This window comes from Vulpes lagopus, chromosome 8 (assembly GCF_018345385.1).
Source record: "Vulpes lagopus strain Blue_001 chromosome 8, ASM1834538v1, whole genome shotgun sequence".
Classification (NCBI taxonomy): domain Eukaryota; kingdom Metazoa; phylum Chordata; class Mammalia; order Carnivora; family Canidae; genus Vulpes; species Vulpes lagopus.
In genome coordinates, this window is record NC_054831.1 from 112,258,063 (window position 1) to 112,272,623 (window position 14,561).

At 40.5% G+C, this 14,561-nt stretch overlaps 1 pseudogene; it reads left to right on the forward strand.

The window, feature by feature from the left end:
* Nucleotides 1–13,624: 13,624 nt before the first annotated feature.
* Nucleotides 13,625–14,123, forward strand: LOC121496893 (annotated as a pseudogene).
* Nucleotides 14,124–14,561: the final 438 nt, after the last annotated feature.

Consider the following 14,561-nt stretch of genomic DNA (forward strand, 5'->3'; position numbering starts at 1 on the left):
TCATTTCTGCTCCATGACCAGCAATCACCTTGTTGTACAAAGCCCTGGGGAGAGAAGAGGTAACGGTGGGTAAAAGAATGTGGAGAGGAGTCAGAGGAGCTTAGGAAATTCTCTTGCCTGAATGGCAACAGTCCATAGGATTTCAGACTGGGGCAAGTGCAGTAAGTGAGGTCAGGACTTGGGGGTGCTAGAAAGAGTCAGTTCCTAAAACTAATAGGAATTAGAGAACTTTTCTAGGACTTGAAAGGAAAGTGTACAGATGTGTACAGATGCATATAGACACACTGAAGACAGTGCCACAGCATTTCCTACCAAGTGTGGTGCTCTTAAATTACATTTTCCACCTGTGTCTAGGAAAGCTGAGGGCCTCTGAGGTTGAGGAGGGAAGCCCTACTTTCTGAGTGGGGAATGGTCAAGCCCAAATCCCGTGACGAGTACCCATGGTGAATAGAGTAGGAGCCTCCATACTCTCAGCTGTTAACATTGAGCTTATTCCTGCCTACAATAGATTTATCATAGATTTTTGTTTGTATATGTGTGTATTTGTGAAAGGATGTGTGCACATGCATGGATGTCCATGTACAGGTGTTTACATGCGAACATACGTGCGCAGTTGTGAGTGTTTCAAATGCATGGGAGAAATTTGGGGGTGTATCCTCTCCCAATGGTTAAGGGCTTAACTCTTAAGAGGGGAAGGCATCTTTTTTACTACTGGAATGTATTTGTACAGTTGTGTACTTTTAAAAAAATTGCAAGAAATTGTAAGTGACAAATGACAGTCTGAAAGATGTAATTAACCAAAGATAAATTCACTGATGTTTCCTGTTCTGCTCCTACTCCATTGCCTGCCCATTCCAAATGACCACAATGGTGGTGAATTGAAGATGGAAATCTAATCCCATCATGTAGGAATCATTGTTTTTCTAATGTCATTGACCTACTTTCCCCCTTCAATGCCATTTTTTGCATGCCGTCCATTATACCTACAATGCATCCTTCCCCAGCCCTTAGAGTCTTCAATTGCCAAAATTTGCACGTCCTTTAAGGTTTGATTAAATCACCAGTGTAAAGCTTTTTCCCATTTGTTCATCATCCATCTAATCCATCCATCTATCCAACATTTAGCAAATGCCTACTGAATTCCAAACCTTGTGTGAGAGTTCCGGTAATATAGATACCATTCTTGCCCTCTTGAAGATAATATTATAAAGGGAAGACAACAGAAAATATATCATCGAGCAAACAATAAATATAAAATTTTAAATTGTAATGAATGCCAACTAGAAATAAACATGGTGTCTCAGTGGAGAATAGGGAAATAATACCCAAATCCAACAGAGTGGTCAGAGATGGCATTTATCCTAAGAAATAAAAATGGAAAAACTGAGGAGCACCTGGCTGGCTCAAATGGTGAAGCATGGGACTCTCGATCTTGGGATTATGAGTTCAAGCCCCATGTTGGGTGTAAAGATTACCTAAAAATACAATCTTTAAAAAATGAGAAAAATGCGAGTTATGTTGAAGGGTTATAGAAGGGAAGTATAGGGCTGTTTGCACAAAGAAACAATATATATGATCTATTCTGCTTCTGAAATCCTTCTATATTTGTTTATCCAATTGTTCATTATCTTGTATATATTCGTATTCTTTTCAAACTTTTTTGGGGGTTGGGGGATAGTTTTTAGTTTCTTGTCATGTAGTAGGAGCTCAATAAACGGAATCAAGCTTCCATGAATTCCCAAGAATGAAGAAGGAATCCCTTCATACACTCTCAAAGACCTCTCAAATTTCATTGATACCCTCATGGAAAATCTCTAAAGATACAGAGATTATTTTCAAAATGGTCTTCAGGACTGAATGTCAAAATGGTTTTACTCTCCCAAGTTGCTTCTCTTTTATCTTTGTTCTGAACCAGGAAAGAAAGATCATCATTATCTACAAATCCAATTTGATCCTTTGCCCAAACTTCATTTAAAATAATTTAAAGTCCTGTTAATAGGAAATACTTTTTCCCTTTGTCATTCCTTGGGTCTATGATTTGTTTTGTATACATTTGTTTTGAGAAAAGGGAAAATACACTTGTGGTTAACCAGAAATTATTTTCTTTTTTTTTAAGATTTTAAAAAATTCATTTGAGAGAGAGAGAGAGCACAAGCAGGGGAGAGGGAGAGAGAGAGAGAGAGAAGCAGACTCCCCACTGAGCAGAGAGCCTGACATGGACTCCATCCCAGGACCCCGAGGTCATGACCTGAGCCAAAGCAGACATTTAATCATCTGAGCTCCCCAAGTGGCCCCAGAAATTATTTTCTTTGATGTAATGAACTATAGAATATATCCAGCCTCTTATCACCTCTCCATGTCTCTAAATTGAGTCGGTGCTACTTTACCAACTTAATGAGTTGTCAGTCATTTTGATTTTTCCCTAAGGAATGGCCTTGATGCATGGAAAAGTTTTTTGTTTTTGTTTTTGTTTTTGTTTTTTTTTTAGATTTTTTTAATTTATTCGTGAGAGACACAGAGATAGAGAGGCAGGGACAGAGGCAGAGGGAGAAGCAGGCTCCATGCAGGGAGCCTGATGTGGGGCTCAATCCTGGGTCTTCAGAATCAGGCCCTGGGCTGAAGGCAGCGCTAAACCACTGAGCCACCAGGGCTGCCTGAAAAGTTCTATTTTCTAAGCCAGAAGCCAGAAAAGGGAGGCGCCTGGGTGACTCAGTGGTTGAGCATCTGCCTTTGGCTCAGGTCATGATCTCTGGGGTCCTGGGATCGAGTCCTGCATTGGGCTCCCTGTAGGGAGCCTGTTCTCCCTCTGCCTATGTCTCTGCCTCTCTCTCTCGGTGTCTCTCATGAATAAGTAAATAAAATCTTCACACACACACACACCCCCAAAAAAGAAACAAAGAAACCAGAAAAGGGTTTTGCTTTCCCATTCTCTCAAGGATAGCATCTTCATGATGAGGCACTAGAAAGAACAACTCCAATTCAGAAACATGGCGGTCATGGAAAAAACCTTAACATCTCTAGAAAGTCACTGGATCTCAGAAACTATTGATACCACTCCCTTACCCAATGCTGGAATTTGTTTACAGGGGCCCTTTATGATCATCTGTCTTACTTAAATGGGAATATTTCCCTTGATGAAGAAACTTGGTACCTTTTAAGAAAGACCGTTCAAGTTTTTAGTTATCTCTGATTATTAGCCCTTACTTCTTCACACCAGTTTCATCCTATAACCTCCAAGAAGACAAAATCTACATTTCTAACATCTCTTCAGTAATCCTTTTTTTTTTTCTTCAGTAATCCTAAAGATGCTTCCTTGAAGGGTAAAGGACATGTCTCACCTGTTCATGGCCTCATAAGACTAAATTGCTCTTTGAATCAGAAGATACAAGTTATGGCCCCACACATTAGTTGATCTTGGGCAAGTTTTTAATTTCTGTATCTCAATTCCCTCCTCTAGTAAACATAGACAGTATCTACCCTCCCAAGTAATCGTGAGGATTAAATAGGAGAATGTGTGTGAAAATGCCCAACATATGTCTAACACATAGTTGCTACTCAATAAATTTCCTTTTTTTTGTCCTGTTTTTCTTTTCTCATTAATTATATGCCTGATGACACATGTATAGATAAGAAATGCACTTGGCAACAAGTATGTGACTGAAAACTCAGATAATATTGGCTTTATCATAAAGACATGCACTATTTATTTAATAGGAAGCTCAATGATATGCAGCCTTAGGCTATGTCTGATAGCTCACTGATCTCATGAAGGACCCAGGCTCTACCTCTCTACTCTATTATTCTTTGCATTATTGGAACTTTTCCTCAGTCTTTCTGCACGATAGCCCTAAGATGGCTGCTATAGTCCCAGCCATCATGAATGAATTCAAAGCAGGAAGAAAGAGAAAAGACTGGAATCTATAACTCTAGTCATTCCCCTTCCTTTTCTTAGGAAGCAAAATCATGTTCCCTAAAGTCCCCCTGCCAACTTTTGCTTATCTTTCATTGGCCAGACTGGGTGAAATGGCCATCCATCATTGCTATGTGAGCTGGGAAGGCAACACAGGCAAAAGAGATTGGGGGCTATGCATTGGACACCTAACCACAGTGCTGCTGTGGCAGTTTTCATGGCTCCCCAGAATCACTATTCCTCCAGGATTATTACTTCCTGTGGCCTCAGCCACTCTGAGAATGACCTGATGGTCTTCTTTTGGGGTTAACCACAGTCAGAACCAGGTAATGGCTGTCCCCATTGGGGTTCAACTAAGGAGCAGAATCACTGTGAGTACAATGGACTACAGAATGTACTGGGGGATTAGATCTTACAAAACATGGAATGAGCTGGAGAAGTAAGGCCCAGAAAAGGTTGTTATAACATCAGCTGCTGTCTCTGTGTCTAACCGTGAACCAGAGTCACTATGAGTCAAACCCATGGTCAGGAAGAAGAGTTGCATGCAGGGAGAAGCTAGGACAGGCTAGAGGCTGTTGGCACCTCTTTTTCTGTCTCTTACTTCATTCAACCTCAATGAATCTTAGAGTGAGTTAGAGGGGTTCCATGTTAGCTTGTCCAAACCAGGATGTACCAAGTATGGGAAAAGAGAATGGGGACGCCTGAGTGGCTCAGTGGTAAAAGCATCTGCCTTTGGCTCAGGGTGTGATCCCAAGGGCCTGGGAATGAGTCCCGCATTAGGATTCCTGCATGGAGCCTGCTTCTCCCTCTGCCTCTCTATCTTTCTGTGTCTCTCCTGAATTAAAAAAAAAAAAAAAAAAAAGAATGGGCCGATGCACCCAAATGGGCATTGGCGACTGTGAGGTTTCCATTGCACTTTTAGGGAGGGAAAATTCTCTGAAGGTGTATCAAATGATAAGGCCTATTCCAAAAGTAAAGAATAGGGTTAATGTGGGATACGAACATAGGCCTTATACAAATCCTCTAGGGTAAGGAAAAGCAGGAACTTAAGAGCGTGAGTAGAAAGAAGGAAGAGAATGGAATATTGAAACAGATACCGTGCCCCCAATCACATCCCTACATGAGCACTCCACATCTCCACTATTAATTTTTGTTTCACTTCTCTTTCAAAACCTCCTGACAGCCTTTTCTCCTTAAGTGTATTTTTCCTTTGGAATGAAATCTTTTATCTTTGTCATGACTTGTATATCAGTGAATGTTTAGCAGTATGTTAACTGTTATCTTTTGTGTACTAAAGCACAAGATTGTTTAGTATAATTAAATCACGGGATGTCTCCTATACCCATCTTAGTGCTGATACGCTTTTCATCTAGGTGATAAAAACCAGACGTACATTAATCCGCATCAAATTGTCTCATGATAACTTGAAAAATTATGAGAGAATGTTATCTAATCGTGAAAATAAGTTAAATTCCTCCTTTCCTATAAATAAGAGGGGTACCCCCCTATTTACAAAGCAGACAGGAGATCAGTGAGTAGGGCTATTTTTCTATTCCATTATGGAACACATATGATATATTTATTGTTTCTAAGATTTGTTCCTTAGGGCTGATTTGTCAAAAGGACAGCCTGACCTATGTCTTCTCTGCACGGCAAGCTGAACGTCAAACAAATGTCTCCTTCATTCCAAAGACACCATTCTGTTCTATTTAGGTAGAAGATGCTGCTGGCTTAACTTAGCAGCAGGAAATTGGTTGACTGGAGTACCTTCTGATGGCAAGCTCATTTCACAGACCTTTGTAGAGAAGGTAAGTTTTGATGTCGGTGCTAGTTAAAGCAATAGTACAACCTGATTTCCAATTATTATTGTCCAAATGGGAACATTCAAGTGCTGGGATTCCTTATAAAAATTGTAATTCTAGAAAAGTCATATTTAAAAAAGCAACATGACTTAAGGGTATATACAAAAGCCAGCACAGTAAATTCCATATTGCTCTGGACTTGGGGAAATAAGCAGATGGAATATATTGGAAGGGCTGAGAGCACAGATGTCTTCTTGGCTTGGGTTCAGAGTGAAAGAAGAAGCCCATTTTGTAGCTGAGTCTGGGATAGGAAAGATCCAGATACATGAGGGATGAAAAATCAAGTGCACAAGGTTTAATGAACTGTTTTTCAAGACAATTATTACAATATTTAGGCAACAGCTTATTGCTTGGAAAGGTGCTCTTCCAACTGATTCAAACGTGTTTCGAATTGGGGAAAGCTTTTCAGTGGTTGTTGAGCTCCAGAAAGTGTCCCTTAGACCTTCTACTTATGGTTGGCCAAAAGAAAGCTCACGATGTTGACACTACAAGGCCTTTGTTCATTATAAATGTTGTCTCCGTGATGCTTAATGAACTGAGAATGGATGTTGACTGGGTTAACCTTTCCTTTAAAAGTCAATAAATAAAATCAGTTGCTCTTCTCAGCTTAGGGACAATATTCTTAGTTTAGGGCCATGAAAATAATTGACTTCTATTATTTAGTTCCTGTTTTAAAATATATGCATATTTACTGTAAAAAAATGCAAGATAATACAGACAAATAGGAAAAAGTTCTGATCACCAGATCCTATCAGAAAACATTTTAGGTTTTTTTTTTCCAAAATTAACATTTTAACATTTTAGAATAAAACTTTCCAATTATGTGTGGAAATCACTGTCTCCTTTTTCATATTTCTGCTGGTTTCTTCCAGCAATATTTTACAGAGGTTGTTCCTTGTCAATAAATACAGATGTAAATTGCCAGTTGTAGTAAATTGCCAGTGTACACACTACATGTGTAGAGAATGCTTATATTTTGTCTAATTTATAATTTGTCCAACCTATCCACTGTTTGTGGACACTCTGATTGTTTTTAACTATCAACCTATCTATTTTCAATAGCATAGCAATGGTTATTCATATAGTCCTGCATGTGCTTATCTGATTATTTCCTTGAGTTGAATTTCCAGAAGTTGAATTGCTGGATCAATGGGTCTGCACACGTTTAACTTTTGATGGGTATTGCCAAATTGCCTGCCAAAATTTCATAGCCATTGTACTCCCTTCACCAGGGTATGAGAGTGTCTTTTCTCCATATGCTCCCAAACACTGGGTGATAGCAATCCAATTCATCTTTGCCAAGCCGAAAGTTTAAAACACCATAGCATCAATGCTCTTTGTTCTTATTTTTGTCTTTAAGATTATTACTGAGTTTGCACATCTTGTTAGATGTTAATTTGCCCTTTGCACAGGGCATTATGAATTGTCAGACTATGAACTTCCATTTATTGTGTTGAAAGCGATTATGTGATAGAGCCTAGGTGCTGGCATTTAGCCCTACTCAACACCATCTAAAGGGATTAGTTGTTACTTCTCCCCAGATGCAACTGTAAAATGGGAGCAATTATAATCCCATTATTAATTATAAGTAGAGCATGATGACTACTTTCTTCCATCACATAATTAGGAAGAGGAGATTTAGTATTTGTTTGTTTGGGGTTTGGGTTTTTGTTTTTCAGATTTCTGTTCACTTGTGGTAGGCAACCTATGCAATGACCCCCCAGCCCTCCCCCACCCCATGTGATCCCTGTTTCCTGGTATTCACATCTTGTGTGTAATCTGCCCTTGAATGTGAAATGGATCTAGTGACTCACTTCCAACTACTAGAACACAGCAGAAGTGACTGGATGTCATTTGCAAGATTAGATTACAAAAGGCTCTGGCTTCCATCTTGCTCGACCTCTTTACACACTCTCACTGTCCATTGCACTCGCTTGGAGTCCTGGCTCTGGGAGAAACAACCTGCCACGTTGTGAATAGCTCTCTGGAGTGGTCCACGGAGCAAGAAACTGATGTCTCCAGCAACAGCCAGCAAACACCTGGGGCCTGCCGATAGACGCTGAGTGAGCTTGGAAGCAGACCCTGCCTCAGTCCAGCCTAGAGATGACAGCAACACCAGCCTCTAACACCTGATTGCAGTCTCATGAGAGACGCTGAGTCAGAGACACCCAACCAAGTTGTGCCTGGATTCAGGAACCTCAGAAGCCATGAGTAAATGTTGTTTTAAGCCGCTAAGTTGTGGAGTAGTTTGTATACAGTAATAGATAGGCTAATAGACTCCTGAGTTATCCTCTTGGCAGTTACTAGCAGGTGTTGTATGCTCTGCCTCCTGTTCCTGGCTCAGCCCACACCACCCGTCCATCCTCACCAATTTAGAAGCCCCTTGGAATTTAGAAGCCCCCGTCTCAGTGTCCGTGGCCTAGCTTAGCCAATGGGTCAGGAAAATCCATACTCCCATATTAACCACCTCTTGTATTTGTATATTCTGATGCTTTAACATCTGGGGCCTTGCTGACCCTGGAAGGACTACCCATCCAACTACTTGTGGTTAGTAACTTCCTAGAGATGATAATCAGCTCTTCTGGGACTGCATTTTTCCAACACAGACCAACCCATCTAGAACCCCCACCCCCAACCACCTCCTTTATGAGGCTTTCATTCTTTAGGCCACTATGTCTCTGCCGTAATCACCCCAGAGCCAGATACCAAACCACTAGCAGCCCTATGCCCCAGAAATGAGGAAAACTAGTCAATCCCAAGATGCCTTACTCAGCCTCACTTATTTCTTCCCTCAGAAACCACAATAAAGGCTCCTGTGCACAGTTTCCCCTGCCTCCTGACCAACCTGGTGCTTCCCTACTTGCTCTTCACTATTCCCAGTACTGGGTCTCCCTCCTCTTGGAACTTGTTAGTATAACAAAATTATCCTTTCTTTCTTTCTTTTTTTTTTTTTTTTAAGATTTTCTTTATTTATTTGAGAGAGAAAGAGAGAGAGAGAGAGAGAGAGAAAGAGAGGATGCGTTCACATGCATGCACAAGCCAGTGGGGGTAAGGGGCAGAGAGAGAGGGCTGGAGAATCTTAGGTAGACTCCCTGCTGAGCACAGAGCCCCATGCAGGCTCAATCCCAGGACCCTTAGATCATGACCTGAGCCAAAATCAAGAGTTAGCTACTCAACTAACTGAGCCACCCAGGTGCCCCACAAAATTATCTTTTAAATGGCAATTTCTTCTGATCTGTGGCCTTGTGATATCTGAATAATAACAATACGTATATTAAAAGAGCTCCCCTATTTCTGCTTCCCTTATTCTCTATACAACCTCTTTTCAATTGTTTATTGGGAGGTTAATGTAAATGAAAAACTGTACTTGTTTGGTGTTTTTTTTTTTAAGATTTTATTTTATTCATGATAGAGAGAGAGAGAGGCAGAGGGAGAAGCAGGCTCCATCCTGGGAGCCTGATGTGGGACTCGATCCTGGGACTCCAGGATTATGCTCCAGGCCAAAGGCAGGCGCCAAACCGCTGAGCCACCCAGGGATCCCCGAAACTGTAACTTGTTAACCTTAAGTATAGACACTGCCAGTTATTTACCAGCAAAAGACGGGTTTATTTAGCAATAAAAGAGAATTGCGACCCAGGACAAAACCACAGGCAAATCCAGGAAACAAAGAAGAGGCACTCTTTTTTCAAGAGAAAAGGGGTAAGCTTGGAAGGGTATTATGAACTACAAGTCCATTGCAGTAAACTGGGAATTCAAAATTCAGAGTAGTGGCTTTTCACTGGTGGAGCTGTTGTGGTGGGGGAGGGGGTGGTGAGGGTAGGATGTGGAAATCATCTCTTCCTCCCACTAATAGCACAGTAGTATCCACATGCAAGGTCAAGTCCCTGTAAGGTCATGTCCATCTCTTCCTATTGGGTCTGCAATTGACTGTAGGTGGAAGGTAGGAAAGTGCTCCCTGCAGAGATCGCCAGGTCAGTTTTTAGTGAGGTTTTTCATTACTGATTTTCACAACTACACACCAGCAAACGTAAATACTATTTTGCAAGAAAACACAATAAGAAAGGGGCGCCTGGGTGACTCAGTTGGTTAAGTGCCTGACTCCTGATTTTGGCTAAGGTCATGATTCCAGGGTTATGAGATCAGGCTCTGCACTAGACATGGAGTCGGCTTGAGATTCTCTCTCCCTCACCCTCTGCTTCTCTCCTCTCTCCTCTGTCTCCCTCTTCCTCTCTAAAACATACACACACACACACACACACACACACACACATACACAAAGGAAGAGAAACACTTTTCTAAGTGCACTTGATCTGTGCAGATTCCCTTGCCTACTCATATGCAAATCTTCATCAGTCCTCCTTTGTTTATTACAGCTTCCAGATTCTGCATTAAATGAGGCTCATTAGCCAACAGGTTGTTCGGATGATAGTTACTTTGCGTTACACGAAGACATTGATCTAAAGCTCTGGAAATACTATTTCTACAAATCACATTATTTGCAGTGCACATCCTCACCTCTTGCCCTTGCAGGTAAGAGGAGGGAAGGAGTTTAGGTTTCCTATTATTTTAATGCAAAGGCTAGACTGGATGATCTTTCAAGGTCCCATTTAGCCCTTAAAGTTGTTTGTTTGTGCATTGGTTCTGCCAGCGGTAGAATGAAGGTCATGGATACTACTGTTTACTCATTTGTCATTATGTTGTGGTTCTGTTTCCTTTTTGAAGAAATAGCACTCCACCTTGCATGACTCTTCATCCTGTCTCAAGTGTTTTTTTTTTTTCTCCAATAAGTGAGGAATACATTTCAGCATATTTTATGTGGACTGTCTTCAGGATTTTCCACACACGTTTTTTTTTTTTTTTTCCTGAGCAGGATACCTTTTGTTTATAAACAGAATCTACTTTGAAATTATTCTAGAAGGAAAGAAAAAGTGAAAGGCTGTGCCTTCCTAAGGTACATTCAAATTTTGTTACAGTTTGTGTTAAATAAGCCTATTTGTCAATATCTAAAGATGCTTGTATCCTCTTATTTCTCTTAGGTTGAACTAAATAGTGTGTTAATTTACTAAATCACTAAACCATGAGAAAGGAAAGAGAAATACTTCTTACTCTTTGTTCTGCATCTCAGGTATGAGGTGCAATGACTCTAGTGTTTCAGGACTATTGACCTTTTCTGATTCTAGAACTGCTTTGGAAAAATTAAGAAATTCTGATAGGTTATATTCTGATTCTTTTTTTTTTAAAGACCCTTTGTTTTGTGCACTGCCTCTTGAATAATGCTCTTACTCTGTTGAGGAAGAGAACTATTGAATCATCGTGTGTGTGTTGACTAGCAAATACACATAAATGGAATAGTAGCAGGGCTTCTGTAACCAAGAGAAGTTTACGAAACATTTGATTGTTAAGGAAGTCACAGTATTTCAGAGATTGACCTTGAAGTTTTAAAAAAGTGAATTGATCCACTGGAACAAGTACAAAGCCAGCTTTGGTGCTAAATGTAAATTGTTAAAAATGGTACGGAATAACATCTGCCTTGTAGTATGCCTTAATCAGCACTGTGAAAAATGAAAGTTTAACGATCTACTATAGTGGCTTCTAAGTGAAGGATAAACAAAGGATGAAAGAGTTTCTTGCATGGTTTGTAACTGATGCCATGAAAAATGTCAAGAACCATCTGCCTCAAACTTATCCAAACTGTCATCAAGTATTCTAATCCAGTCAAACGAGATACAACTAGAACAACCTATGTAACTTGCTGAAGGCTTATCAAAAGAGTTGTAAATAAAGAAGAAAAAAACCCATCAACTGTGTAGCCACAGATTGCAGCCAGCTTGCCTGTGGCTTTGAAATTCAATCCCATTTCTCTAGTCTGACAAACTGTACTAAATAGCAAAATGGATTTTTATTGCTCTCAGCCATTTTCACTTTAGTTGCTATCAGGAGATGAATACACAGTTTCCTAAAAGAATAAGAATCATGATTTATTATTTTTTTTCAATACACAGTCTGGTTTGGACCTTTCCACTCAGTCTGTGGGTAGGTACAGACTATGTGCAGAGAAGCTACGCACTGCGTTTCTGTCGGGAAGAGATCACTCACCCATGTAGGGCCTAAGACCTCACACATTTTTTTTTCTATCTGGAGCTTCTCTTCATGCAACTTACTAAATAAAATTTTCATAATCTACTCCTTAAGAGTAGGGAGTTCAAAATCGTACTGATGGGGCTTAAATCCCAGCTCTACCACTTATTGGCAGAGTGATCCTAGGCAAGTTGCTTAACCTCTCTGAACTTCCTGTTGTCAGGTAGAAGACTGAGATAATTATAATTACCTAGATTATAGGTACATGCGAGTTTATGCTTATGAAATTCCTGAAACATTGAAGCTTATTATGGCAGAGACAGGTAATGCTCACTAAGTATCCCTGTGCTCCTTTGGTTTCTCAGTCGTCTTTGCAATCGGATAGGGACCAAATCACTAGTTTCTGGCCAATGGACTGTTAGAGAAGACGTGCATGTCATTTCTAAGCCAAGATATTTAACTGCCTGTGTGCCTCCCTCATTTTTCTCCTTCCCTGTCAAGAAAACCTTGGAATTGATGTGTTTCAGACAGCAGAGTTACAAGATGAAGAAAGGCCACTGGTCCTATGTTGGGTTGGGTTTAATTGCTGACATTCAGTGTTATTTTGTTACTGCACATGGCAGATCTGGGCCTAATACATAAGTCAATAAGTGGTAGTGTCTATAATTATATCTACTTTGCTACCAATAAAGACACAGTAAATATGTATTTAAATGGCATGCACTCTTCTGACTGTTCTGTTCTCTTCTTCAGCATTTTGGCTGAATAGGAAAAGGAAGTGAGAAGAAGAAGGATGGTGATGTATATAACCATAGAACAAGGTAAAATGGTAAAGCCACAAGGATAGTTTTACAAAAGGGCCTCTGAGAAGTTAGCTGAGGTTACTTGTGGCTGAGACATTCCAGAAAAGATTGCGTGGTTGTGGAGTCCCTTTGGCTAGCCTTAAGAAACAGGCAGTAGAGTAATAGGTCAGTGTAGAGGTGTGCAGGGCATTTCTTGCCTCACCTCCCCAAGATGGAGAATAATGCTGAAGTCCTTCACAAAAAAAGAAGAAATAGAAATTACCACTATACATGTGAGAAGATATCCACTCCCACTAATGAAAATAATCAAATTGAAATGAATCAAAATTGAGGGAAGCAGCACATATTCTTTTTCCACCCATCAGATTGGCCAAAGTAAGATGACTGATGACAGACACCCAATGTGGGTTTGAGAATGGAGAAGTGGAGCTCTCATGACCTCGCAGGAAAGGGCAACTTGCTGCACTTCTAAGGATTCTGGTGTTAACTATCAAGAGCCTTAAAAATGTGCTCATCTTGGGATGCCTGGGTGGCTCAGTGGTTGAGAGTCTGCTTTTGGTTCAGGGCATGATCCCAGAGTCCTGAGATCGAGTCCCACATCAGGCTCCCTGCATGGAGCCTGCTTCTCCCTCTGCTTGTGTCTCTGCCTCTCTCTCTGTGTGTGTCTCTAGTGAATAATAAATAAAAAAATCTTTAAAAAAGTGCTCATCTTTCACCAAGTGATTTCATAAAGATGATTTTTATCATCAAAAAAGCTTAAATTGCAAAAACAGACCAAATCCATAGCAAGAAACAACTAAATGTCAGAGAAGATTGATTAAAAAATATATATGCAGTATATATGAGAATAGTATATTAATTTAAAATGATGCATATATAGAGAGTTTTCCGGAAACATGGAAGAAGCACCAAGAGTTGGAGTTTAACACTTTTGTGACAGTCCCCAGGTGCCCTGTGAGAAGAAAGGAAGGATGTCACTGGAATCATCTTGCTCTTCAATGCCACTCTCCTTCTCTTCTCCCTTACCCTCAGTACCAGACAGTATTACCAACTCTTCCCCTCTCCCAACGTCTTACATCACTTCTCAGGAGACGAAGTGCATTCTTTTTTTTTTTTTTACGAAGTGCATTCTTCACTGGTTTACCAGTTGGTCAGGTCCCCAGATTGACTGTTTCTTTTTTTTTTTTTTTTTTTTTTTTTTTTTTAGATTGACTGTTTCTTACAGGACCTGGTAGTTAAGTCAGTGCCAGGAAAATTATAGCCACCGCTGGAAGGTCTGGAGCAGCTTAGTGTGTCTGGAGCAAATTGACCACCTTGTATCGTTGAGTGCCAGCTACGTCCTTGGGATCAGGCTTTAGAGGTTGGGCTGAGCAGCAGCACGATGAATTTGTCAGGCAGCCAGAGGTCAGAGAGGCAGGCTTCGTGGCAAAGTTTTATCAAGCAGTGGCTGCTACAGCTGGTAAAGATTGATGGGCATTAAAATCAAAGAAGATAATCATAGCTGATGGAGCTGCAACTTTACAGCGAGAACTGCAGATGTGTCACTTACAGATCTAGGGATGATATCCTGATTAGCCGACTCAACTTGTTAACCCGTACAGGCTTGGTTATTTCGATGTTAACAGCCTATCAACTGGACTCCTTGCATAAATGTTTTCCATCTAAGTAAATCCAGATCAGCTGTCTGCTTCCTAGCTTGCTCCTTTCTAGGGTCAGACCCTCAAGAATTCAATGGCTTTCTTTTCAAGTATAACCAGAAGGAACCTACGCGTTATAACATAAGCCTATAGCTGGCCCATGGGGCTATAAAGTAGAGGCTTCCTACTCCAGAACCAGGAGAGAAGGACAATAAAGGTCATGATTTTGTAATTTAACTGGACTCAGATGACCGGTTGCACTACCCTTACC